Source organism: Hypanus sabinus, chromosome 11 (assembly GCF_030144855.1).
Source record: "Hypanus sabinus isolate sHypSab1 chromosome 11, sHypSab1.hap1, whole genome shotgun sequence".
In the NCBI taxonomy this organism is placed as follows: Eukaryota; Metazoa; Chordata; class Chondrichthyes; order Myliobatiformes; family Dasyatidae; genus Hypanus; species Hypanus sabinus.
Genome location: NC_082716.1, coordinates 70,663,860 through 70,686,211, shown reverse-complemented (window position 1 = coordinate 70,686,211; position 22,352 = coordinate 70,663,860). Strand labels below are relative to the sequence as shown.

The following is a 22,352-nucleotide window of genomic DNA, read 5'->3' as shown; positions in this document are numbered from 1 at the left end:
GAAGGGGAACTGATGCTGTCACCCCTGAATCATAATTTGCAGAAACCCCTCATCTGTTTAGATAGGAGCAATAATGAGATTACTGATCCAGAAATGGCATCTTCTGTGTAATTTAATTAAGAGCATCAAAACCATCTGGAAACCTGGGAAAAGAATTAAAAAGTCATTCGCAGTTAAGTTACAGGAATAAGTGCAGGATAACAAACACCAGTCTGGTTTTGCCTGCTACGTGTCCAGCTACAAACCCCACAAACTGCAGGCCTCATTTCGTTCTAAGCCTTCGGTGCTAAAGCTTTTAAGTTAGTCTTTCTTTATCTCACTCCCTCCTCCTTTGTATCACAAGCCAAAACTGCATGGTAAAGAGATGCTTCCAGCCTTCCAGTGCCTCTGCTTCAGGCCGACTTGGTTTGGAGATAACAATGAACTATCAGCCAATGTGATCGAGCAAAAGAGCGAGAGGCCATTTTCCCCATATTCCGCCAGTAGGAATGGAGCCAAAGATCCTCAGTACAGCAAGTTAGAAAATTATTTACTTCAATAACTGAAGAACATGGCTTCAGATATTTGGGATAACTTTGTTTCCCCCAAAGAGATCCTTGTCTACTACTCTGCAATAATGTACTTCATTGCTACCTTCTGACCAGCCACGAGAGATACAAGCAATTCATGGTTTCTGCAAAGCACTTTCCGAAAACAAGTATATGGTTGTTTACAAACCCAGTTTTGAACCTACTCGAATCCAAGCAGTGTGCTAATAATGACTGAGACAATCAAACTGATCTGTGATTGATTCAAACACTCACTGCACACATTCCAGAGCCAAAATCAGATTCTTCGGTTAATTTCAGAACCCAAGATAATTTTACTCCAGCAATGAACTTCACAAAAGACCAACTCAAAACAGAAAGCTGTGCTCTCAAGGCCAATGATAGACCCATCATAAAAAGTAAGTAATATGATCAAGAGGATTCCATTTTGCTGGCGGAACGGCACAAATTAAGAACTGGTGTTTTCATCCAGTGGATGCCTTCTTACAGACAACTTCCACACTGAGTAAGTGCAACAGTATTTCAATCGGGTTCAAAGCAAATTTACTACAAGCTAGTCTTTACTGCATCAGTTACTTGATACTGTCTCATCTATAGTTAGAAGCAAAATTATAAAGCACAGTTTAAGTTTGCGAAGAGGATCGAATGAACTTGTGCATAAAAGGACACTGAGGAAGAAAGTTTTCTCAGCCAATAAAGTATAAGCAGATAGAGAAGATTTCCTTTTGTGCTAAAGCAAAGAAATACAAGAGTATTCTCTCAGCCCAGAACATTAAGCTACCAACTGTAACCTTTAGCAGGTAAATGCTATTTGTTAAACTGGTATTATCCTGTCAATGAGCACATGATTATATTGATAACTAATAGAAGTAAATGGGCCTTCGCAGATATAACCAATGATTGATCATCACAACTACAATGACCAATAATGTAAATTTACATAATACCTTCAATAGAAATCTATTCAAATGAGAGCAGAATCAGAATATCACTAGAGGGAAAATAATAATAATAATAAATAATAAAATAATAATACCAAACCCATGAACGCTATTTCAATGTCCATTCAGAAATCTGATAGCCGAGGGGAAGAAGCTGTTCCTGAAATGTTGAGTGTGTGACTTCAGGCTCCTTTACCTCCTCATGGACGGTAGCAATGAAAAGAGGGCATGTCCAGGGTGATGGTGTTCCTTAATGCTGATGATGCCTTTTTGAGGCATCGCCTTTTGAAGGCGTCCTGGTTGCTGGGGAGGCTAGTACCCATGATGGAGCTGGATGGGTTTATAATTTTCTCCAGGTTTTTCCAATCCTGCCCAGTAGCTCCTCCATACCAGATGGGGATGCAACCAGTTAGAGTGCTCACCACGGTACATCTTTAGAAATTTGCAAATGTCATTGGTGACATACCAATTCTCCTCAAATTTTGAAAGTTGGGCCCAGGATAGATATTACAGAGAAGTTGACACCCAGGTACTGGAGACTGATCACCCTTTCCACTTCTGACTCCTCAATCAGGATCTGTTGTGTGTTCCCTTGACTTCCCTTCCTGAAGTTTGACATTTATGTTTCAATTGGTAGAATTAGCATATGTATTAACCAGCTTTTAGCTGAGCGAGTTTAAGTTAACATTAATCTGGATTGTATTGAATTTAGAGAACTATGGCAGATTCTGGTCAAGATAAACTCAAAAAAAAAGCTTATATCCATACACACACGCTCACTTTCAAATTCCCCTATTCTAAAACCTGAATGCCTCTTAAGCATTTACATTCATTGTAGTTAGTGATAATCAGCCATAGGTTATATCTGTGAAGGCCCATTTAATGCCCCTTACAGAACAGTCATCAATAAAAATCATAAACATTATGGGAATTGTCTTGCTAAACCTCCTACTGCTGCCTGTAAGGAGTTTGTATGTTTTCCCTGTGACCGCATGGGTTTCCCCCAGGTGCTCCATCTCTTCCCCCCCCCACGCCCCCACAGTCCAAAGACATACCAGTTGGTAGGCCAACTGGTCATTGTAAATTGTCCCCTGATAAGAGTAGGATTAAATCAGGGGATTGCTGGCCGGGCACAGCTCGAAGGACCAGAAGGGCCTATTCTGTGTTGTATCTCAATAAATAAACGTACAAGCTGTCTACAGAGTCAATAGTTCAGGAAATACCTGCCGATCAGGTTTATTAATCTTCAAGATGGTACGGGGTAAATCAGATCTAAATATTTTAGCCATCCAGTTCAGTGTTTACTAGGTTATCGGCAAATTTCACTCTATATAGTATTGTTCGAAGTGTCACTAAACATATTACAAAGCAAATTGATGATACATTTAACCACTTCAATCCAATTATACAATACATTAACAGTCATGGTCAAGGGTAGTAAGCACTCCAATTAGTCAATCAAACTAAACATAAAGCAGATTTTAAAAACTTCTTAACCTACAAGATAGGCACTAATCAAGGAAATCATATGGACCTTAAAAAAACTAATCCCAGACTAAATATACAGATGTATCAGATACTTTGTTTCATTAAATACTTCAGCTAAAATAGAATTCAGCACTTAAAACCCCACTGATTACAAAGCAATATCCATGTTGAAAGCACGGGATCACGAAGGACTTAAGCAAGTGTATTGTCTCTTCAAGTTCTAAAGGTAGCTGAGCATGTGCCACAATGCTCAAAGGTTGCTTGGTTCTCCTGTTCCCCAAGTATGTAGCTCAAAGCAAAATTGTAGCTTTTCTATCCACAGACTGCATATTTGTGAGAGTACCCTTGTTCTACAGAAACCGCACCTTGAAGTCAAGCATTTCTCACGAGTCAGGTACCCAGATTAGGATATGAAATATTTCTAATTATTTCCTGACTTCTCTGCATGTAGAATGAGGCAGACTGTCGTAAAGTACTAGTATCACAGGGCTGAAATGGCTGTTTATATGCCATCGTATTTCTAAACTTTGACAATTTTTCTTTCATTCTGCTCCCTAACTCTTTGTCCAATTCACGAAGATGTTCAGATTAGCATTTGAAACAATGATTCGTTTAGCCAATGTAATATAATAAGAACTAGATTCAGGACTAGGTCACTTGGCTCTCCAAGCTGTTCCATCACTTGAGATCCTTGTTGAACCATCTCCATATCTCCCATTCCCTAAATGTCCAGAGATCTACCACTCTGCTTTGAAAGATCAAGCAAAGCCTCCTTAAACCTCCAGAGTAAAAAAATGTTAAGGACACACCACCTCTACACCAGAATATAATCCTTGTCTCCGTCTTGAACTTTTAAAGTTTTAATCTTCATTCAATTTTTCTAAATGCTGGGGAATATGGACCTAGTGTACTCTATCCCTTCTTATAAAGACTCACTATTCCAAAACCAGATCACTGCAGTCACACTAATCAAGGCACATCCTTTCTAAGGAGATCAAACTGTACACAATTCTCCAGATGCAGATAATTGCAATAAGAAGTCTTTTGTAATCAAAATCTCCAGTAATTAAGGTCAATGTACCAGTTGCCTTCCTGATCACTTGCTGCAGCTGTAGGTTGATATTCAGAGCCTCCTGCACAAATATAGCTAGGCCCCTTTGAACGTCAACATTACTCAGTCTCTCACCTAGTTAAAAAACAGGCGCACCAAAGTGAACAGCTTCTCAGAAGTTAGCTAGTTTATTCCACACACAGTTTGATACAATGTGCTTCGTATCATGGCGCTCAAACCTTTGCAAGTCAAATTATTTGGATTAGCAAATTAAACAAGCTATGAATCCCTAACCAGAAAGAAGCTCAGAGCAAAACTATATTTGTGGTTCTATGCTACATTACTTAAAGCAGTTTATCCCAGACAATCACACTTCAGAGAAAAACTGCAGCTGCTGAAAATCTTAAGTTTAAAAAAAATAGAAATTTCTCAAGGTAGCAGCTGTGAAGAGAGAAAAATAGAGCTCTGGGTCTCAGGGATGAAGGACCCCTGATTTGAAACATCAACTGTTTTGCCCTAAGCTGATGCTGTCCGACTTTCTGAGCACATTCTGCATTTTTCACTTCTAAGTCAAATGCCAAAGAATAAGGTTGGCACAACATTGTGGGCCGAAGGGCCTGGCATACACTGCAATGTTCTGCATTCTAGAATAGCAGAAGCTGATTTTGTCAAGGCAATGAGAGCAAGAGAGGTCTGTGAGTCACACGTCATAGAGTCAAAAAAAAAACTATTGAGAATTGGCAGGTTGGATCCAACAGAAAATCTTGCCCCCATACCAATGGCAGTTACAATCTGTATGATTAACAATATACCACTAATCATCATTTCAATATGGTGTCACTTATTTTGCCTATACTCAAATTAATTGGGCTCATTATGACAGAACGTATGGGGCACAAGACAAGTAGGGAAATACATTATCTGAATAAATTAGCAGAACACAAATGTAACGCACTTAAATATCACAAAAAATTCTCATATTTTCACTGGTCAAAGGTCACACACTGGAATATTTTTTAAAGGTATATAATCCCATGGTGTTCTGCTTCATCAGAAGTCTGGCCGAGAATGAAAAGACATTATACTGTAACAGCATTTTTCTAATTAATCTTTTGATGACTACATGGAGATTTTCCAAAAAAAAATTGTCTAGCAGCGAAAACCACGATTGAAAGATTTTCTTTGGATCCCTACATTCTTCTGGTTAAACAGAAAGTGCAGAGGCAAGCTTTGCAGATGTTGTATGATAGGAAACATGTGGCTAGCCTGAAATCTACTGAGGACTTTCTGTATCTTAAAGATTAAGATTAAGCATTTTCAAATAACTGTAAACAGTATGTGAAAGAGGAAAGCAAATTGCTGAAAAATCAGAATTCCTAAATGTTATTCTTCTCACTGGTGTGTAAAATTTATCCTTTCAGCCACAAGGTGTTAAGCAGAGAAAGCATGGGCTGTTTCCGCCATTATTGACAGCCACCTTTTATTTTTCATCTCAGCAACTGTTCCAAGCCAGTCAAAGGTATCTTTGTACTGTTACAGCTTATTTTATTTAAGCTCCAAGGTAGGATTTTTAACAAAATTTAAAACCAATGTTCACAAAGTTGCTACAGAGTTATATTTTTCAGCCTCTATTTATTCACTGTCTTTTCAAACAAACAAAAGCTCTGGTGAAATACTGTTAATTGCCTCTAGCTTAAATAACTATTTGCATAATTGAAAATAACACTCATACAAAAGAGAAAGAGAACATGAAACATATGAAAGGATATAATCTCGTTTTAGTCAGGTCATCTAAGAAAAATATCACCATTCCAAACTGAACAAATATTTGTTGTATAAATTTATCTTAAATATCTTTGTAATGACCTTGCACTTGGCATTGTAGCAATATCTGACTGACCCTGTCTTTTCCTTACACAATAAATAGAGTAAACCTTGACAGATAGAAATCAATACTCATGCTGTTCTGGGATAATGATGCTTTTTCTTCCTCCTTATTTTCTTGCTTAAATCTCCCTCAGTCTATTATTTTGGTGAAATCTAAATTTAACATTTTTAAGATTGGCAATGTCAACTTTTTCTCAATAATCAGGAAAAGCAAAACACGACTCACACTACTAGGAAGTTGCAATAAATGATATTGTAGTAAGAAGGGAGAGAGGACATGCTATTACCATTACCCACTGACTGACTGACAAAAGAATCAATTCTAGATTCATCTATCACCCATTAACCTGGGTTTCTCTGCAGATATACAAGATGGCAGTACATTTTTGTCAACAGATACTACAAAACTGAAACTTTGTCAGAATTTCATTTTAAACAAATTGATGTATTAAATAGTCTACAAAGGAAAATTAGAAGCACAGTTTGTTTGAAAAACTAAAATGGATACCAGTAAAAAAAAGCTCAGTTAAAAAAAATAACTGCTTTGTTATAAACAATCATCAACAGATGATGGAAATCTTGAGTAACACAAAGAGCTGAAGGAACTCAGCAGGTCAGGCAGCATCTATGGAGGGGAATAAGCAACGTTTTCAGCTGAGATCCTGAGAAAAAGAAGGATACAGAAGCCAGAATACAGAACTACTTTGTTATGATCATTCACGATGCTTGGCAGATTGCAGAAAGATTTGGGAGCATCCAAGATCAAAGCTCAATCCCCACTGAGTCAACATTTTATTCAACAATATTTAGGGGTGAAGCATTTGAATCTAACATGTAATTTTCTTCAGAAACAGGCCTTCTTAACTGATCAGCCTTAATTAACAAAATCTATTAACTTAGATAAGTTTTTAATTAAAGTTGCCTTATTGAGATACAATTTCAAAAATTAATATTGTTAAATTGGTGTTTTCAAAATGAAAACTGTAATAGATAGTCAAAGTTCTTCCCCCATTTTAAAGCGTGAACAGGTTGGCCTTTTTGTTATTTGAGGTACAAGATCTACATAACCAATACTAACTCTCAATTTGTTAAACAAAAATACTCTGCTCAGCATTAAAGGAAATCTATGATACGAGGTGGATTAAACAATGAGAATTTCTAATACATAGTATTTGAAGTTATGGTTTCTTAATTGTGAAGTATGGCTAGAGAGCAGAGTTTTATTTAATCTTCCCACTTCCAGTCAACCATTTCCTGTTTTTGATAAAAACTGTACAAAGGTCAGCTTGACTACCGTATTCTGTAATTTTTAATAATATTTATATCTGGAATAATATTCTGGGACCAAAATGGATGAAATATCAAGGTTTGTTTGCCCATATTGGATTTTTCTTCCTGAAACTAAAACTATTCAAATTGCAGTAGAATCTGCTATAACCTTATATTATTTGATCAGCTTACAAACATTATTTTATTCTTGTTGGAGAACACAGCTCAGTATTTCAGCTTGTATCCCTGCATCCAGTTAAAAAATACTGGAGAATACGGCTGGAGGAAAAATGAGGTGAAAATTCCTGTGCACGTGCTAGATGAGGTGATCTAGTTGGAATTAAAAGGAGGTGTTCTCGTTCCTATTGCCCCACATTCCCAGTCGTTACCCATTCCTATTAGGAACCAATTGAACTTCAGCCCATTGAAATTTGTTCATCTCTATTCACATTCATTCAAATTTCTGGCATCAATTATTTGCCCCCCCTCACCCACACATAAATGAGTTAATATCAGAAATTATATCCCTTAGATTAAAAAAAATGTGAAACTGCAGAAATAATATTTCAAATGGCTTGGTGGACACTTGTGGAACCAACATTTTAAAGATGTAATCTTTGATCCCAGCCAAAAATACAAAATTAACATTTATCCCAATGTACTGAAAGAACAAACTATTTGAATCTTTGCTTCCAGTAATAATCTTGCAATCTCAGATCCTGGAGTGGGCAGTGGATCAACAGGACAGGGGTTGACTGCAATGTTTCCTTACAAAATAATCCTATCCCCTTGTGCTGTGATCAATACTCACTTAGTCTTTTAACTATACAGAACAAAAGCTGACAGGTTCAAAAGAGATTGCAAACTTGAATCTATGTCCCAGATATCTACAAGTTAGTTCTGAGAGCTCCACTAAGAGTACCTTGTTCAGTTACACTGGGTTCACTCTTCAAAAAAGTACATGCAACTCTACCACCTTTCACTTCCTGGCTTGAATTTAAATGTTTTTAAAATCCAGTACAGGACACAGCAGTTGAAAGTCAAAAGATTGCTCCGATTAAAAAAAAAGCTGTGGGGTGGTTAAAAGTTGGCTCTTGTAATGTACAATGTTAAGATATAAATTATGATCCACAAACAAGAAAATCACCACCCTGTCTGAGAGCCTGGTGAAAAGGCTCTGTGACCAAGAGTGGAAATAACATGGCCTGAGCTCTGCAGGATATCCCTCAGTCACAACCAAACTAATCATTACCTTGTACTTGACCAACATAAGACAGCAAAGGGAAACATCACATTGGGTGAAAGAAAACATTAAACTCCGCTACAGGGCATTTCCAAAATTAAATTTCTTCTCCTAACTGATCCATTCAATCAGCAGTGCATATTGTAAATTTATATTAACCAGTTTACCAAGATTTGTTGGAAAACACAGCTCAGATTGTCAGACTCCTCCATGCACGCAGTTAAACAGTGACTGTGGAAACCATTTAAGTCATCAGGAGACTTTCGAAAAAAAATCTGGAATGTGTGTATTTTGACTTGCTGCTTAAACTCTTTCCTGCCTGTTCAGAAAGATTAAACACACCACGTTAAATTTCTGAAAAGAAGTGGAGGGGGGGGTGATAAAATGTGCTTTTAATAATTTACTGTCTAACAGGGAAATGACTGTGTAGCACACCGACAAAGCACTCTGATTAGGAACAAGAATCTCTTACTGATTTTTATGTGTAACTGCCTACTTGTGTTTTCAGAGTCAGCAGCGGTAATGATATCCAGCTTTTACTGAAAGGGAATGGATTAGTTCACTTGATGGAGTAACGTTTTAATGTATAGTTTAGATGGAGCAATGCGGCTTTTCAGCATATCTGCTGCAATGCATCCAGACAGTTAGGCTCACAGCATGTCTGGGCTTTTGATTTTAAATGCATGTCTTCGCAGAATTCAATTGCTTGCTGCTCAATTATTGATTGTCACGAGGTCTCGCTTTGTCTTTCAGAAACAGTGGCAAAATGGATTACAGGGTGCTGCGGGGAGGGGAAGGGAGGGGGGGGTGTACTTCTCATGAAGAAGTGCACCAGGAAAGTTACTGATAATGAAGTCCATGATTAAAATAAAATGCATCGCCTCCAACCATGCACGAAAACGCCGTCGTGAAATTAGAGAAATTGTTTGGAAGGGAAGGAATGAGTGAAGAAATAAGAAACAATGTAAAAAAAATATCGACCCAAACGCTGTCCAAGTCTCATGCTGAAGATATTCCGTCTGTACGACCCTATTTTCAAATCTCCCAACTCCAGAGTGGCAAGGCAATAGGGAAAAGGGACCCCCTTTACAGACAGCTGAGAAGATTCTTTACAGAACGATATCCACCAGGTAGCCCGGAACATTCACTCTTCATTTTACTACACCGAAGAGTACGTGGTTCAAAAAATTCGCAGACACGCGGCCGTTTACAAATACTGGTGGCCAGTCTAGGAGTTGTAAAACAATTTCAACGTGCCACATGAATTGGTGGGAGAGGGCAACGCTCACTTCCAACGCCACGTTCAATTTAACATTCGTCAGTGCTCTTTTGAGTCAAGTGTCACTTCTCCCTCCCCATAGAGGCGACCAGGTACCTTAAACCCCCTGAGGGCTCTCTCTGGTCATTTAATTTGAAAGAAAAGGTAGAGTTAAAAAGCGCGCTCTCAGGGCACAACATTCCCCCCCCCCCCCCCCCACAAAACAGAAGCAGCACACATGCACAAAATGCTGGAGGAACTCAGCAAGTCCGGCAGCATCGAAGTACTGAAAACAGCTACTGCATTTTTCTACACTTGTTAAGTTAAATGCGGGTTGAAATTACATTAGAGGCACGTCGGGGTTCTCGGGGTATCCGAAAGGGCTGAAGTAAAAGCTGACATTGGCATTTCAGACGCGGGCAGGGGAGTAGGCTGCGGCTTGCGTGGATGCTGAGCTCCATGTGTAGCCGGCTAGCCGGCAGTCAGAGCTCCCCCACCCGCCACAGCCCCGCAAGAGGTCAAGTAGCTGGCTGCACCTGGGTGAGGGGAGGGCAGGGGCTGACCCGGCCCAGGGCACTGACTGCACACACTTTGCACCGTATGAAAAGTCCAGACAGCCCCTGCGGATTCATCATGTGACACCCGCCTTTATTCTTTCCTAGCCGCGGTAATCCACAAAATACACTCAAGATCACCAGCAGTGTAATTGTTCTCCAGCCCTTTACAAGAAATACGGGCATTTTAAAAAAACTTTTAAAGATTAGATTGCACAGAAAACCTGTTTTATGACTACCTTTCAAATTCCATCAAGCCGATCTAAATCCACACTGTCAGAAGCTAGGAGCCTCGTTAGACGGCGGAGGAGCCAATGCAGCGAAGCTTCTCTTCGGGCGTGGTGCTCGTCTCCTTCAGACGTCAGATACTTTTGTCATTCAAAAAGCTACCACGGGTTACACGAGTTCTGCGTGGCGTACCTATGCCTACGAGCGCCTTTTCTGCCACCTCCTCCGCAGAGAGCTGCAGCCTCTCCCATTGCAGTTACACACACCTGGCTTCTCGGTTATGTAAACCGTGAATGATACCTTTGGTGGCATTTCCTCTTGTCACTTCCAGTCTGCCTTTCCGCACCTATTCTCATCCTCCTATCACACCCGCTCGAGATGCAGGCAAACGACTTGAATACAAGTGCAGGTCCGGATAGTAAGAGCGTTTCTTTTTATCATAAGCAGCCATAAGCGTTTGAAGACCAAATTTTCCTTGCAGCAATGACGTGATTCAATTGGAAAATATTTTTGTCCCGATGCGACCTATTGCCATTGGCGTTGGCTAATATAGTAATATTTTGGAGATGTGCAATAATGCTTGCTAAGGTGCATTGTATCTAAAGGCCTGTTATTAACAGAGCCGTTAATCTCCGAGTTTTTCTTAAAAAAGATGGAAAACAGTTTAAAAGTTCTCATGTTTGACGGATGCTCGGGAACTGGCACAAATGGGATTTTACTCTGTATTCAATGACCAGGGTGAGAAACCAGCTACACATCCCGTCGTCACTCCATAATAGTGTCGAGAGTTTGAAAGTTATGCCAGTCGCCAAAACTTATGACGGAATATTTACGTTGCAGCCACACTGAAGCGGGAAATGTCCGCAATAGATCGATTAAGTTCAAGAGCAGCGCAGCCCCGGAGCCTTGGACGTACTGTAAATGATGTGTCAGAAAGGAGGCAGCGCCGAAGTGCTGCATAAAAAATGTTCAATTTCTAACCCCCCCCCCCCCCCCCCCCGCGCCATCGCAAAGGGAGACAAAGAGCAGATTGATCCCCATAGTCTGACAAAGGTCCCAGGTCCCAGTGACTGCACACACGAGCCCTTCCTCTGCATATGGTCAATTAGTATTGAAAATACTCAGCTGATTCCATTCGCTGGAAACTTTAAGCTGGGCCTTATGAGCAGGAAGAATGATGTTATTGAAAGGAAGAGTCTCATCTAAATAATAAAAGGGCACGCGGCCATCTGGTCTGGTCAAACTCTGTACAAAGTTTACCGCAGCGACTGTCTCTCTCCTGCACGTCCTGTCGTTTTTGAGGTGCCTTCATGTAACATTTTTAAAAATCCACCCTTTTAGTGTTTGCAGCATATGGAAGCTCGCTGTAGCCGATCTCTCGGTACAGAAAATACACTCGACCTGCATTGCGTGCAGGCTCCTTGATTGTAGGGGAAAAGCTGGCTGGAGGCCAGACAGGCGAAAGCTCTGTTGATCATTATGTCTAGCCTTCAGGTGTCTCAGCTCACAGTGGGTGGTGGTGAAGGGGAAGGAGAGAGAGGGAGGAGGGGAGGAGGGGGAGTGAAGGAGGAGTCGTCGTAGATGACATGACGGCAGACAAAGAAAGGGGGAAAAACGCCTATATAAAAAAAAGCTCATTCCCTTGTTACATGAATGCATGTACTCTATTTTATCTGTGCAGTCTCCCGAGAACTGGAGACCGATTTGAGCCTGTCCCAATCAAGTCCAGCCTCTTTCAGGATTTACTGGCCGCTCCTCAGTGTTGTACGTAGAAATGCATAGGAAAGATTAATTAATGTAAACACACACAACAAAGAGAGAGAAAAAAAATCCCCTCCTGCTTGGCCTTTGTCTGAATTTCATAGTCTTGCAGCTGTGTCTCTGTCAGCCACTGCCCTTTCAGCAACTCGTTGGACGAACTGAACTCGGAGTTGGCTGGACAGGGCTAAAGCCCCTCGCCGCGGGGTCAGTTGAGTTTGTTCTACTTACTGCTCACAATGCCACTGATTGGACACGGCCGATGTGTTAGCACAAGCATCAGACTTCATCTTCAGCTCTGCTTGAATAATGCAGCGGGCTGCCTCCACTGCAGTGGGCCGACAGCTCCCTGAAACTGCCGGCTCTTCATTCCCGCCCCCCCCCCCCCCCCACCACACCACCTCAAACAAAAGTGATTTAAGGTCAAACTGCAGAACGTGAGCTGTTTTCCCACAAACTTTGAACGTTTTTTTTCCAATGTATTTATTTACAAGGTTATGTGACCGTTTAACAAACATTTGCCGAGTCGGTGTGTGGATCTGTGTAGTTAAGTGTATTAAAAGAAATACTTACAGTTCAGTTGACAGTGTAGATTCTTATCAATCTTCGTCAAGCTGTACAGTGCCTTTCAGTTTTAATATTGGGTGTGAAGGGAAAGGGTGAGGAAGTCCCATTAATTATACAAAGAAGCATGCTTCTATTTACAGTCAGACTCTAGTGTGCAGACATCCCATTGCTCCAGTATTGCTTCATCTGCTGCACTGAATTGAACTATATAACACCCATGTGAAAGACAGGGGAAATATAGTCACGTGGAGCACACAGACTCGTACCATTGGCTCAGCAGATAATCTTTAAGAGAGACATTTTTTCCTCCATTGGCCGCAATGGAAGATTGAAGGCGGGCGGTCCTTCCCAGTCAGCCTCCAGTTTGTAAAAAAAACTCATACAGGGTAATGATTGTGTGGGTGTTCGGCTGACTGGAGAATGGGTCGGGAGAAAGGGTTGAAACCTTCGTTAAGTTGAGATCAGAGGGACAAGAACGGGAAGCTTTGCGACACCAACATTAGCTATATTTTTAATATATCTGCGTTGCTGGTTTGTGAATGACTAACCTGTGCCCTGAGCAAAATGACGAGGCCAAGCAGCATAGCCTACGCGCGCTGAACTCGCATTACTTACTGAGGAGAGAGATCTTAATTGCGTTTTAAATTAATCCTGATGGGATCTAATAGGGTTTAACTAATCACTGGATTTTAAAATGATTCTCTCTAAACCAGGAGGTCTTTAATTTGTTAATGCTCTATGAATCGAAGATCAATTTTTCATCACCGCTTCCAGGCTCGTTCTATGGTCCCTCGGTCCCGTTCACTCTAAGCCGCTGCTGACCACCCAACCTCACGGCCTAGTCACCTGCATATGCTGGAAATCCAAGCAACACCCATAAAATGCTGGAGGAACTCAGCAGGCCAGGCAGCATCGGTGGGAAAGGGTACAGGACTGCTGAAAGGTGTCCGAAACGTCGACTGTACTCTTTTCCACGGACGCTGCCAGGCCCGGTAAACTACCCCCCCCCCCCCCCCGCATTTTGTGAGTGTTGCTCATATCTTAGTCGTCTTAATTTTATGTTGTGAATATTCTTTTCTTTAGGTACCACTCCTTCTCTGCCCCCATCTATCCTTTGCAAAAGAGACCCTTGATTCTACCATCTATTCAAGCCATCAACTCATTTCCATTTGGCTGCCCTTGTCTTCTCAAATTCCTTTATCTTACAGTGAATCCTCCAAATGAGATTCTGCTTCTGTGTTATTTCCGAACCAGATCCGAAGTCACCAATGGCAAACTTTGCTGTTATAACGAGGAGAAGGTCCTGCTTCTAGGTCTCAGTTTATCCACAGACTCTGATAAAATTGGAAACACCATTCTTCTCAACAGCTCTCCCCTTTCATTCATTTGGAGAGCCTGCATACTTGCCTGTCCACACTCGCCTATTGTGTCCCAACCAGCAAATCACAAGAGTCATAGAGATCGGAGATAGGCCTTTTGGCCTAACTGGCTCACGCTGACCAAAATGCTAGTCCCAGTTGCTCGTGACCTTCTGAAACTTTTTCAACTATGTATCTCTCCAAATGTGTTTAAAAGCTGTTATTGTACATGCCTCAGCCACTTCCTCTAGGAGCTTATTGCATACAAATACTACCCTCAGTGTAAAAAAAATGTCCCTCAAATTCTGATTAAATCTTTCCACTCTCACCTTAAAACTATGCCTTCCATTTCTTGAGTTCTCAACCCTGGGTGAAAAACACTTCATTCACCATTTTTGTGCCTCTCATTATTATATACACCCCTGTAAGATCAGCTCTCAATCTCTTACACTCCAAGGAAAGGAAGTCCTCGCTTGTCCAACCTCTCCATGTAACTCAGTCCCACAATCCTGGCAATGTCCTTGTAAATCTTTTTTGCACTCTTCACTGTTTAATGCCTTAAATGCTTTTTCACTCATAATGCTTTTTCTTTCTATGCCCTTACTGTTATCTCTGCCATCACCAAGGATCTCTCTTTGCTTCCAGTACATCCAATTTGATCATCTGCTTGCTTCACTCAGTAACGTCAATTGAAAAGACAGTCAGCATTTACAAATTCTCAAAGGAGACTCATTGGCTTGTCATCTGCACACACAATCTTTCCATTAGACCTAAATCATCAAGACTTCTTCAACATTCAATGTCAGATGAACAGAAATTTCCTCCAGCCATTTTCTAGGAAGAAACTAAGATCTTGTTCTCGGTAACAAACTCCATTCCGCATTCATCAGCTCTATCCATCTCTCCATTACCTGTGTGAAACTTAACCAGATTGCTCATAACCTTGGTGTGTTATTTGAATTTTGTATCTCTATTACAACTGCTTATTGCTTCCAATTCCTTGATGTTACCCAATTCAGTCACTCCCACAGTTCACCTTGATGCTGAAACTCAAAACCCTGCCTTAAAGTTTCACCCTCCAATACACGTGACTTCTCTCCCCACCTTTTAAAACCTGCCTCCTTCACTAAATGAAATGCCTTTTGTCCTCAAATCTTCTTATTACGTAGAACATCAATGTTTCTATTTGTTTAATAACAAATCTGTGACTGTTGGTGATCAGTGTTGGGTCCTTTGAGTGCGTATGCACAACACACACACACGCACGCACGCACGCACACACACACACACACACACACACACACAAAATGCTGCTGGAGGAACTCAGCAGGTCAGGCAGCATCTGTGAAGGAAAATGTACAGTCTGTGTTTTGGGTCTATCTGTCTGTGCTCCTCCATTATTGTTGCTTTCTCAATGCCTCTCTGTCCCCCCTTCGCCCAGCTTTAATCAGCTGTTGCTGTCAGTACCTTAACACGTAAATTAATTTTATTGTCTTCAGCTTTTGGTTAGAAGCTGATATTTTTGTTTATGGTCTAGAGGATAAAGGGCACGGTGAATGTCGTGCAAAATCATATCCAAAATTGCATAGAAATGGAAGGGAAAGGCAAGCTTGTTTCTAAAGTTAACAAAACCAGAAAATGCCAGAAATGCTCAGCAGATCAGGCAACAAAATGGAGAGAGAAACAGAATTAATACTTCAAGTTGAGGAATGTTGATTTAGAACTGAGCTAGAGAGACGATAGGTTAGTTCCGAGTAACAGAGCTGGAATGGATTGGCTGAAGAGAATATATTTGTTAAGGCATCCATCATAGATGGTTCTCCTTTGTTCCAGCCAATCCCTCTGCAACTTCAAACTCTCTTGCTTTCCCTCTTTCAGAGTCCTGCTGAATTGCCCTGGACCTGAAGGATTTACTCTGTTTCTCTGTCCAGAGATGCTACTTGATCTGTTGTACTTCCATTTTTAAAAATTTTACTTAAGACTTCTAGCATGAAGTCTTTGTTTTCAGTTGATAATAGTTGGTTTTACACAAACACCTTTCACAACTCCAGAATCTTCCGAAATTACTTTTCAGTTAGTGAAATACTTAAGAATTTGAGTCACCATGAACACACAATTAATTTTCACTCAAGGTCCCAGAAACATGAGTGAACTAACAGCTTGATGAGCTAAACATTGGCCAGAAGTAAGGAGAAATCCTGCTCATTTAAGTATCATGGGATCATCGAATTCATTAACAGATTAACCTCTGTTTTGACTTTGTGCTTGAGAATGCAGCACCTAATTCAGTATAGGAATGGAAAAAATTAGCCTTAAGAGCAGAAGTTGAAATGAACTTTAGTATTGTGCAAAAGTGTTAAGCACAGATATATATGTAGGGTGCTTAAAACTTTCGCACAGTACTGTAGTAGCTTTATGTACTGCACTGCTGCAGCAAAATAAATCATGACATATGTGAATGATAATAAACCTGATTCTGATATGGGTCTCTGTTGTTTACTGAGAGTGGAAAGGGGGTGGGAGAGGGGAATCATAATTGGGTAAAGGCGAGAGGGGAGAGAGCAGGAAGCACCAGATGGACATTCTATATTGATCAATAAGCCAATTGTTTGGAATCAAATTACCTTGCCTGGTGACTTAGAGCTGGGTGTGTCTGTACCCAAGCCACCCCTTGCCCCTAGCACTCTTTCTCCGCCACTTGTACCTCACCCCTCCCACGGTGCTCCACCCTCACCATTTCCAGCATCATAAACTGGCTCTCTGCTCCATGTTGCCAAGTATAGTACTGTGCAAAAGTCTTGGGCACTCTAGCTATATTTATGTGCCTAAGACTTTTGCACAGTACTGTATGTGACCCCATTTGGATGGCAAATTGGTCACAGTTTCAGCAACCTGACGATGAATCCGACCACTTCTCTATTTATGGAGCTTTCAAATTCACCTGATGGCCACAGGGCTTACCTCTGGGTCCTCCAGTTTCCATGCCGAACTGGCATGCATTTTAGTAGATCCATTGTCCACTAACTTGCCCCTGGTGCATGCAGGGAGAACAAAATGACACTAGCATAAAAAGGGTGCCTGATGGTGAGTGTTGACTCAGTGGGTTGAAGGGTCCGTGTCTGAGTTGCATAGCTGTTTGCCTCATAATATAAATGAATGACTTGGATAGGGATATAATAGGTACAATAAGTAAAATTGCAGAGATTTGTGAAGTTATTGACAATGTGGGCAACAGTCTTAGACAGCAAAGTGGAATTAATGTGTTGGTAAAATGGGCTGAGAAATGGCAGATGGTGTTTAGTCCTGATAAATATGATGTAATGCAGTTGGGGAGTTCTAATGAGGCTAGGAAGTACCCCATGAATGGTAGGGTATGAGGAAGTAATGAAGAACAGAGGGACACAAGTATACAAGTCCAAAGATCCTTGAAGGTAGAAGTGACTGTAGGTAATACATAGGAGGCATATGGAATACTGACTATCATTAGTTCAGGGCAGCGAATACAAACAAAAGGGAAGTTCTGCTCCTGCTTTATAACACACTGATCAGACATCAGCAGGAGCACAGCACTCAAGTCACTCCTAGTAGCTCCAGGTTGCCACACTATAAGGAAAATGGGGATGTGCTGGAGAGGCGGCTCAGCAGGATGTCACCTGGATTGCAGTGGTTCATTTCTGAGGAGAGACCAGCTCTGTTTTCTCACAACTGGAGGAGATTAAGAAGGGATGTGTTTGAAGTACTTAAAATAATGAGTAGTATAGACAGTGACGGCACTCAGAAATCCTTCTCCATATAAGAGGTAAACAGATTTAGAGGGGATCTGATGAGGACGTAGGGATTATTGAGTACCTGGAATACACTACCAGAGACAGTGGTGGAAGCAGAGTCAGGGACAGCACATAAGAGGTGTCTAGACAAGCACATGAATCATCTAGGAATCGAAGGCGATAGGGCAAGTGCTGAAAGATGGGATTAATACAGATAGGTGCCCACTCGTCTGTGTGAATGTAGTGAACCAAGTGACCTGTTTACCTGCTGTATGACTATGAAGGAAAGAAACATGAAAGAAAGCAAGAGGTTACATGTGTTTTTTTTTAACACAAAGAAATGTTTTGAATTATAGAAGCTTCCATGCCTCTTTACTCCTACTGCCTGCAAAAACAATCTGCAGCCCGTACAGAGGAAGAGCTCTGTCACCTTTTGCTTGGCCAGTATGTCACTCTGAGGACCAGGGATGTAAAATTCCTGCTCCACAGAGTACGGCGTGATTGATGTGCAGTACACAAAATGGACAGGAGTGAATCACAATCCAATTTGTACTTTAGAGCGCCAAACAATCTGCTGGAAGAACTCACCTCGCTGAGCAGCACCGATGGGAGGAAGGGACATTTTGTGTTGAAATCCTGTGCCAGGATGATCTATTTGATTGTCACTTCAGATTCCTGCATCTGCAGTCTATTGTGTCTTTTTTTACCAATCAGAAAGAAATTCATGTTGTGTAATGAGCAGGCTGTTCAATTGCTATTATCCCCTTTGAAAAAGCACAATTTCGGATCAATTTCAACCCTGTGATATCTTTATTGGAGAAGAAGAGAATCTTTATTCCACCCAGCCATGCCAGAGACCCTTGTCCACTGGTGAGACCTCCCGGCAGGGTCTGACGGGCACTGGAAGCATGGCACTAAATTCTGTTTATGCTACCTTAACATGACTAATTGTAATAATTCCTAATGCCACAACTCATGAATTCAGCTGAAAGAAGCGGCTAAGTTTGGAAAAGGAAAAGAAAGCCTTGCCCCATGTAAGCCAATGAAATGATTTTGAGGCCTAGTCCCTGTTGAAATGTTAGGAATGTGATCATCAGCTTTGCATACTGAAAGATAATCTGTTTTGCCAGAGTTCACTATTGGTCAGAGCACGGGGGAGAAACTTCTGTTCTTTCAAATAGTGTCTGTAGGATTTTTCACTTCCAGATGAGAGGACTGAAATGGTTTTCTTGAATAAAAGACACTTCCTCAGAGAGACCAGACCTCTCCAATGAGAAGGTCAGCGTCAGCTTCGATCTTGTGCTCAAATCTCTGCAAAAGAACTCAAACCCATATCTTGGAACTTGAGAGCAGACTCCTTCTGAATCAATGTTGATGCATCTGGCAATTGTTGTACTATATTAAGCTTTTAGTGATATAGCAAATGGTACAGTACAGTACAGTGAAGTTGAACTAACATCCCTTTTTCTGTGCAAATGTTGTAACATCCAGGACAATTTAGCACAATTGATCGGCTCAGACAGGGGAGAAAAAAACTTCTTTATTTTGAAGCTTGCTGCACGATTGCACAGAAGTGAAGTCAAAACGGTTCTTCTGTGGTTAGATCTGGCTGCAATAATTGTTTTAATTTGTAATGGTAAAATTGGCAAGCGTTCCTCTCTGTAATATGTGCAACTCTTTTAAAATCTCTGGTGATCGTGGGGGAATGAAGTAATGAGGCACAGGATGAGGTCATGCACCATTATGTAATTATTCCATCATCATCATTAAAGTCAATAGCACTCGTGCACCACTTTGCACAAGTCAACTCCTTCTGCAATTTTGCCTCTCTGGTCTTTGCAAAAACTGGATGAAAACTTTCCCTTTAGTGAACTTTATGCAGAATTATGCCAGACTAATTGGTAGTGAGGCAACATGTGTTACATTCCACTATTCCGGGTGCACAGGAAGCTGAATGCAGCCAGGTTATACATGGGAGTCAGAGAGTGGAAGGAGCACTTTGCCATCTTGAGTTCTCATTTATTAATCAACATGATTATTTACAGGTGGAATAGAGCTTTCTGTTTGCCTTAATTGTGTGAATCGATATCTTCTATACCAGTATAATATTTTCCATTCCCCATTCCACCCAATACAAGAACCCTAGTTAGCCTCAAATGTGGAAATATCTGTCTTCTACTCTGAATGGTGTCAAGTGAGTGCATTGTAGGTCTGCAAATTTTATGAATAAAGTGTATTTTTAAAAATTTGATCATGTTTTGTGGTCTTTATGGATGAGTAATAGAAATTTAACTGTGTGAGACAGAGTGGAGGATTATTTGAAGAAAGGATGAAGAGTAAGAAAGATAAAACAATCTAATATTTTGAATTTAAGATAAAGTACAAATGCTAGAAAGAAGATTGTAGATATTGAAGGAAAAAATGAACAGAAGTAGACATATTGAAGTTCTTAAAATGGTCACAAATGTAATGTTTGTATTCAACGTTCAAGCATGGGAAATGTGGGAAACTAATATTAAGTAAAATTCAAGGATGCAGTAAAGAAAACTCCATAGTAAGTTCATTCACCTGTGTGAATCTCAGAACTAAGATCACTTCAAAAATCAGGTTGGAATGGAAAAGGACAAAGAGAGGTGTCTTATTCATTCTAGTTTATTAATTAGGGACACCATTTAGACTTCAGAAATCAGAGATTTTATTGCTAGCATTGATCAGATGGAGATTATTTTGATTAGGATAATAAATAATAAGGAGCCAGTTGAAACCTTGGGGATTACAAACTTTGATATCAAAGATGATAGACAAAATACCATCTCATTTTTGATAGTTAATTTTTTTGATTTTAATTAAGATCGATTTTTGCTTTGTGTGTGTAGACACAGAATGAACAATTGATTTGGGATACATCAGGTTACGAATCTTATTTCCTCAGATGCCATTTGCCATCAGCATAAGCAATATATAGAAGTTTTACAGGAGACAATAGAAACTGCAGATGCAGGAAAATAGAGCTTAAAACAAAGCATTAGAGAGAGTCAGTGGGTCAAACAGCATTAGTGGAGGCAAAAGAACGGTCTGCGTTTTGGATTAGAAACCTGCATCAGGAATAAGCCCTTTGGCCCATCATTCTTGTTCCAATTTATGCGAATCCCTGCACACCTGTTAGCACATGGTCTATGTCACTCCTATGCCCTTGGATGGAAAGCCCCACAAAAAGTAATGGATACAGCCCACTCTAACATATGTCAAGCCTGCCACACCTTTTACAAGAAGCGCGCCGCACCATCCAGGCCGTACTCCTTTCTCGATGCCTCTGTCAGGAAGGAATTACAGGAGCCTCAAGTCCCACACCACCAGGTTCAGGAACAATTATTACCCCTCAGCCATAAGGCTCTTGAACCAGAGGGGATAACTTCACTTACCCCAACATGGAACTGATTCAACTGTCTATGAACTCACTCCTAAGGACTCTACAAAAGGTGTTTTCAATATTTATTGTTTATTCATTATTATTATTATTTTTTTTTCCCTTTTTAGTATTTGCATAATTAGTTGTCTTTTGAACATCTTTGTCGTGTATGGTACTATACAGATTCTATTTTGTTTCTTTGAATCTACTGTGAATGCCTGCAAGAAAATGACCCTCAGAGGTGTATATGGTGACATGCAGTATATGTACTTTGATAATAAATTTATTTTGAACTCTGAACGTTACCTTGCCTGTCCGTTTGCCTGCCTAAATTCCCCTTAAACGTTGTTTTCTATTTCTCTTTCTAATTTTTCCATGACCAACGGGCAGCGAGAACCTACAACCTATCACCTCCATGTAAAAAAATGCCTTGCAAATTGTTTTTATCTTTCCACTTCTATGCCCTTTAGTACTTGACGTTACTGCAGTCAGAAAAAGAGTATCTACCCTATCTTTGCCTCTCATAAGTTGATATGCAATGTATCAATAAAAACAACAAATGAGCTTTCTAGATATCTTAAAGATGTTTGCATTTGTTGGGCTGAGGTCGACTGAGATGACCAAATGCATATAATGCAAAGTGATCTAACTTACATAAAATGTTTTCAATAACGAAGTCTTATCAGGCAAGAATGTAAAAGAAAAGAAAATTAAAAATGCTGGAAAATATAGGCAAGTTAGGGAGTATCTGGACAAAGAGAAAAGTTAATGTTTCATATCTATGGCTCTTCATTGGTTTTCCAGCATCTAGAATGTCATTCTTGAAGCGGTTCCCTGCTCCCTGGCAAGATATCTGTCTGTCTCTTTCACCTGATTTCCAACGTCTGCAGTTTCGTTTTGATTTTCAAGTTTAAAAGAATAATTATCAATAACATGAAAGAAACAGAAAGGGTTAGCATAAACCCATGAGGGTTAACAGATAAGTAAAAGGGAGCTTTTTACAAAGCCTAGGTACCTTAATTGTTT

At 40.4% G+C, this 22,352-nt stretch overlaps 1 long non-coding RNA gene across 1 annotated transcript in view; it reads right to left on the bottom strand.

The window, feature by feature from the left end:
- Positions 1-12,944, bottom strand: part of LOC132401607 (uncharacterized) — a 58,926-nt gene extending 45,982 nt beyond the window's left edge. The window contains exon 1 of the long non-coding RNA XR_009514631.1: positions 12,799-12,944. This is a non-coding gene — a long non-coding RNA (uncharacterized LOC132401607). The remainder of the gene's footprint in view (positions 1-12,798) is intronic.
- Between the last annotated feature and the right edge of the window lie 9,408 nt (positions 12,945-22,352).